Genomic DNA, 6,050 nt, shown 5'->3' on the forward strand with positions numbered 1-6,050 from the left:
AAAATGTCACCTGTTCTGGGAGCATACATTTTTAGGTTGCATGTAGGTTCTGAGAACATTTCTATGGTTCACTGAAAGTTTTCCTGGGAAATTATAGGTTATTTGACCTTTAATAACACTGCTGGCATAATTTGGGTTTACTGTTTTGAACTCCAAGCACAGATAAAAATTCAATATCGATTAGGCATTAATCATGCGAACACATTTCTTTTTTTATTGTAGCATGTTGTCTGTGAGACTCAAATCTATGATATTCTGTTCTCTAATCAGTCCACTGCGCCACCAGGATGGAGCTAGCATAACATGTTATTGTTTAAACTCATACAATCATGTTCATTTTAAATAGACAAGCCCTCATAAACATCAACAAACCTGAACACAAGATAGAGGATAGAGAGAGTGTAATGAATACTAAGGGAGAAAAAGGTGTAGATTCACACACAGATGTTTATTAGGCCTTCACAGAAGGCAGGAATTGTGGTCGCAGGTAGGCAATGATCAAACACAGGTAGGAAGTCAAAAACAAACAATACCTCACGACCATACAAACAGAAAGAACTGAACTAAATAGGGAGCTGATGAGATCAGGTGAGAAACAAACAGGTGAAATCAATGAACAAAAATGAAAGACAGGAATATATTCCAGATCACATAGAAACAGGGCTACGTTCAAGAACACAATGAAAAAGAACACAAGGTTGACTAAGAAAAAGAAAAGCAGAACCTTACAGGGAGTTTTGTTGATGCTAAGAATGAAATGTATGTTTTTGAATAACATTCTTAGAAAGTGTTTTGAACGCTACTCGTGTTTTCTTAATGTTCGAAGAACATGCCTTTAAACAGAACCACAAGGAAACCTGCAGGAAACGTTACACTTAAGTACTGGAATTCCCACAGAAGAACGTTGTTTCTTAATGTTCTCCGATTTTTCTGAGAACACGAGTTTAAATAGAATCACGAGGGAACCTGTAGAAAACGTTACGCTGAAGGACTGAAATTCACACAGAAGAATGTTGTTTCTTAGAACCATGAGGAAACCTGTAGTAACCTTCATGGGAAGGTTGTATGCAAAATAACTATAGGACAACCAAGCTCTAAGAAACATATGGTTCTCAGAATGTTATATGCTAGCTGGAGCTTTGCTCTTTCCAACTCCAACACTCCAACAATCAACTCCAACATTCATCTTCTGCACACCTGTTTAATTGCTAAATTGTAATTATTTTGCCACTAATGGCCTATTTATTGCCTTACCTCCCTTATCTTACCTCATTTGCACACACTGTATATAACCTTTTTTCTCTATTGTGTTATTGACTGTATGTTTGTTTATTCCATGTGTAACTCTGTGTTGTTGTTTGTGTTGCACTGCTTTGCTTCATCTTGGCCAGGTCGCAGTTGTAAAGGAGAACTTGTTCTCAACTAGCCTACCTGGTTAAATAGAGGTGAAATTTAAAAAAAATAACTCTCTCTCTTCCCCTGTCTAGTTATTTGGAGTGTTAGCACACACAGCCATATTAGGATGTGAAAGAACATGACCTTTTATCTGCACAGAAATGTCTCAATGTCTCCTTATCTCCCAGCACTCAGTGAAGATGATAACAAATCCTTCTGGCTGGGTACAAGAGCCAGCGCTGTGTTTCAGTGAGAGGGGAGGAAAAGAAAGGAGAGTGAGAGAGAGAGAAGAGAGCAAGTGAACGAGATGGATAGATATTATTCCATTAGGCACTAATATTAGAAACCAAGTAAAGGAGATCACGGGAGGAGTCTGAGCCTGCATTTCATGCCAAAACCTTGTCTCCTTCCGTCTTCCCTCCCTCCTCTTCACAGATCTGATAAGACAGGTTAGGTCAAAGCAACATGGACGAAATTAGGTTGATCTAAACAGTGAGGAAACTCTCTTGTCATTGTACAAACAAACAACAATCCTACTATAATGCACTTTTTACCATATCAACAGTGTTGTAACCCACAGCCCCAGAGATAAAACCTCTGTTGACATCGTTACAAGTAGTCTGAGTCACAAATGGCACCCTATTCCCTATATAGTGCACTACTCTTGAGGGCACCGCCATGGTAGCCCACTGTCCCTAAAATGGACAAGTTGTACAGATCCATTTGTCGACTTTCAGAATTATAAGGACAGCCCACATTCTTTAGCTCTGACTTCATTGTTTAAACCCACAGTGATTGGTTTAAAGTTTAGACATGTGACCCCACTCTATACTAGCTTAGAGAAAAATCTTGGTGCGAAGTGTGCCACAGCAGCTGTTATTTTGTAGTGCAGTCATAAGCAGCAGAGCATGCTTCCCCAAAACATGTTTGGATTAGAGGGAGAGCATTTTACTGAAACCATGAGGCAGCATTTCATACCTGAAAGGATTGGATGGGTTTAACCTGTTAATGATGATGGTCTCTGGTACAATATTACTGAAATGGTGTACTGTGGCCATCACAAATGTTCTCTTGCATTTCATGAACATGTTATATTAACGAAGGTGCAACCAATCCTAGTCACTTGTATGCAGTAGCCTATCTTTATCCACAAACTCCTCTCCGTGCACACAACTGAAAAGTAAACACAAAAGGGAGAAGGAGGAGGAAGAAGAGGAGGAATGGAGGGAGAACTGAAAACACTAGCCCTCATGGCCGACCCTTGTCCACTTCTGCATTCACCACTGCAGAGGAAGTAGGAGCAATGACCTCCTTTCGTGACGATGAACGCCACAGGTCCTCTACTACCCAGAACCCCTTGTGCCTCCTGTCGCGGTGATGAACATCATGGGTCCTCTACTACCCAGAACCCCTTGTGTCACAGCAGGCGGTAGAGCTACAGGAAGTGTGAGCTAGGGGGTCATACTGGGTGAACATTTCAGATGGACTGACCACAGGGTACACAGAGATGTGTCCTTCATGTTTCCTGTTTGATGATTGTCAGCAAATGGACTATAGTTTGAGTTAGGTTAAAGGGTGGTGTTTTGCTGTGTTAGAGTGGATCGCAGGATTGCAATATTCTGAGGCCTGGACCCAGTAGTCATGTGATGAACACTATTTAATAAACCCTTAGTGCAGCTTCAAAGTTAGAACCCTCCCTCAGACAAGTCAGCAAGGTAATAGAGGAAGAAATGGCAGACGGAGACAGTGGAGTGTTTCTCGTATGTCCTGTGCAGACGGGCTGATTCTCTCACATGGTCATGTGACGAAAGGCTGGCTGGTGTATTGCACTGCCAGAATTTGGGTTCGCACAGGAAATGGTGTCAAACTAGCTCAGCGGAGTAGTGTGTAGTGTGTGTGTGTGTCCTATTGTACCTTGTACCATATCGCTTTTATTTTCACTCTCTTAAAACTTCAGTGCAAAACTCTTGTCCTCGAGACACAGCCACAGTCTGTTAAAACAGGCCTGGGAAAGCAGGTGTGTGCGCTCTCTGGCTAAGCAGGGCCATTAATTGGTCAATTAAGAAACAGAGGGAAACCAAACCCAGCGGGACTTTGGCACTCGCGCACTTAAGTTGTGCCCCCCTGCCTTAAACCATCCTACCCCCTCCTATCCCTTAGGTCAGTCTGCCAGTAAAGACACAACTTCAAAGCTGCCGCTATTAACCTAGTTGACGGCTCCGAGATAACTGAGGTCAAGAATCTTTCTTAGGTATGCAGTGACCTAACCTGAAGCCATGTTATGGCATAAAACACACTGTAATTCTTGTGCTCTTTAAGATGCCAGATCCTGATAACGCAGGGTATGTTATTCTTAAGTCCTTTAAGTCCTAGGCTGGGCAGATGCCCCTTGGTCAGGCTTGGGTTGATAGGCTACTAATGCTACGCTAACTAATGCTAAGTTCGTCTTCGTTTGATAAAAACCTACTGTGGAATTTTGGCTCTCTGGAGCTTCCTTCCTTCCGCTCCGCCATTATGCTAAATATGGCCTGGGCTTGCCACATATGCTGAAATATGAAGCTGTGTGTGTGTGTGTGTGTGTGTGTGTGTGTGTGTGTGTGTGTGTGTGTGTTCACTATGTTTACCCCGCTGACTATGAGATATGACCCCAGCCACGTACTATGAAATGGATGACATTATCATTTCTTTCTCTCTCCCCCCTCCTTTTTGTACCTCTATCCTGCATTTTTACACGTTCTGTATAATGTAACTATGTTATACTGGCCAGGGAGATAGTGAACCTTTGCACTGCTCAGAGAAAAATGTTCTGTTTTTTCCCTTTTCAACTCTGCAGCCAGCTGCTCTGTTTTTTCTAGCTTTCATTGTGTGAGTAAAGAACGTCAACAAGAAATAGACATGTTTTTTATTTTGGGCAGAGTTTTCATTTACACTTAAAAAATATTTTAGAACTAAGCCTAAATTAGGAAAATGGAGAGTGTTGACTGGGTTTGGGGAAAAGGGGCCCTTCAACTAGAATTGCACAATGTGTGTCTGTCGTAGGATATTTAGAAATATACTACTTCTAAATTTGGTTGTGCATCAGCAGTTTTTCTCTTGTTATGTCAGTCACTGACAGTCACTCAGTTAGCCTTGTCAGCTAACAATTTTTTGATTGGTAAGTTAGTCTAGCCAGCTATCTAAGCTTAGTAGTAATCATGGCCAAATACCAACCGCATGGCATGATTTGATTTGATTGATTTTACCTTCAGGAGGCCCACATTGATTTTATTAGTCACTCAGATATCATTAACATGTCATAAGTCATGGTAAAATGTGTAGAATTGCAGATAATTGGCTTTAAAACTGCTAAAATTACTCTCTGCCCCATTGCAAAATGTGTAGAATGTCAGAAAACTTGCTTTAAAACTGCAACATGCTCATGTGGTTGGTGGTTGCATTAATATATACAGTGGGGCAAAAAAGTATTTGGTCAGCCGCCAATTGTACAAGTTCTCCCACTTAAAAAGATGAGAGAGGCCTGTAATTGTCATCATAGGTACACTTCAACTATGACAGACAAAATGAGGAAAAAAATCCAGAAAATCACATTGTAGGATTTTTAATTTATTTATTTGAAAATGATGGTGGAAAATAAGTATTTGGTCACCTACAAACAAGCAAGATTCCTGGCTCTCACAGACCTGTAACTTCTTCTTTAAGAGGCTCCTCTGTCCTCCACTCGTTACCTGTATTAATGGCACCTGTTTGAACTTGTTATCAGTAAAAAAGACACCTGTCCACAACTTCAAACAGTCACACTCCAAACTCCACTATGGCCAAGACCAAAGAGCTGTCATAGGACACCAGAAACAAAATTGTAGACCTGCACCAGGCTGGGAAGACTGCATCTGCAATAGGTAAGCAGCTTGGTTTGAAGAAATCAACTGTGGGAGCAATTATTAGGAAATGGAAGACATACAAGACCACTGATAATCTCCCTCGATCTGGGGCTCCACGCAAGATCTCACCCTGTGGGGTCAAAATGATCACAAGAATGGTGAGCAAAAATCCCAGAACCACACGGGGGGACCTAGTGAATGACCTGCAGAGAGCTGGGACCAAAGTAACAAAGCCTACCATCAGTAACACACTATGCCGCCAGGGACTCAAATCCTGCAGTGCCAGACGTGTCCCCCTGCTTAAGCCAGTACATGTCCAGGCCCGTCTGAAGATTGCTAGAGAGTATTTGGATGATCAAGAAGAAGATTGGAAGAATGTCATATGGTCAGATGAAACCAAAATATAACTTTTTGGTAAAAATTCAACTTGTCGTGTTTGGAGGACAAAGAATGCTGAGTTGCATCCAAAGAACACCATACCTACTGTGAAGCGTGGGGGTGGAAACATCATGCTTTGGGGCTGTTTTTCTGCAAAGGGACCAGGACGACTGATCCGTGTAAAGGAAAGAATGAATGGGGCCATGTATCGTGAGATTTTGAGTGAAAACCTCCTTCCATCAGCAAGGGCATTGAAGATGAAACGTGGCTGGGTCTTTCAGCATGACAATGATCCCAAACACACCGCCCGGGCAATGAAGAAGCATTTCAAGGTCCTGGAGTGGCCGAGCCAGTCTCCAGATCTCAACCCCATAGAAAATCTTTGGAGGGAGTTGAAAG

The sequence above is a fragment of the Oncorhynchus keta genome, chromosome 37 (assembly GCF_023373465.1).
Source record: "Oncorhynchus keta strain PuntledgeMale-10-30-2019 chromosome 37, Oket_V2, whole genome shotgun sequence".
Classification (NCBI taxonomy): domain Eukaryota; kingdom Metazoa; phylum Chordata; class Actinopteri; order Salmoniformes; family Salmonidae; genus Oncorhynchus; species Oncorhynchus keta.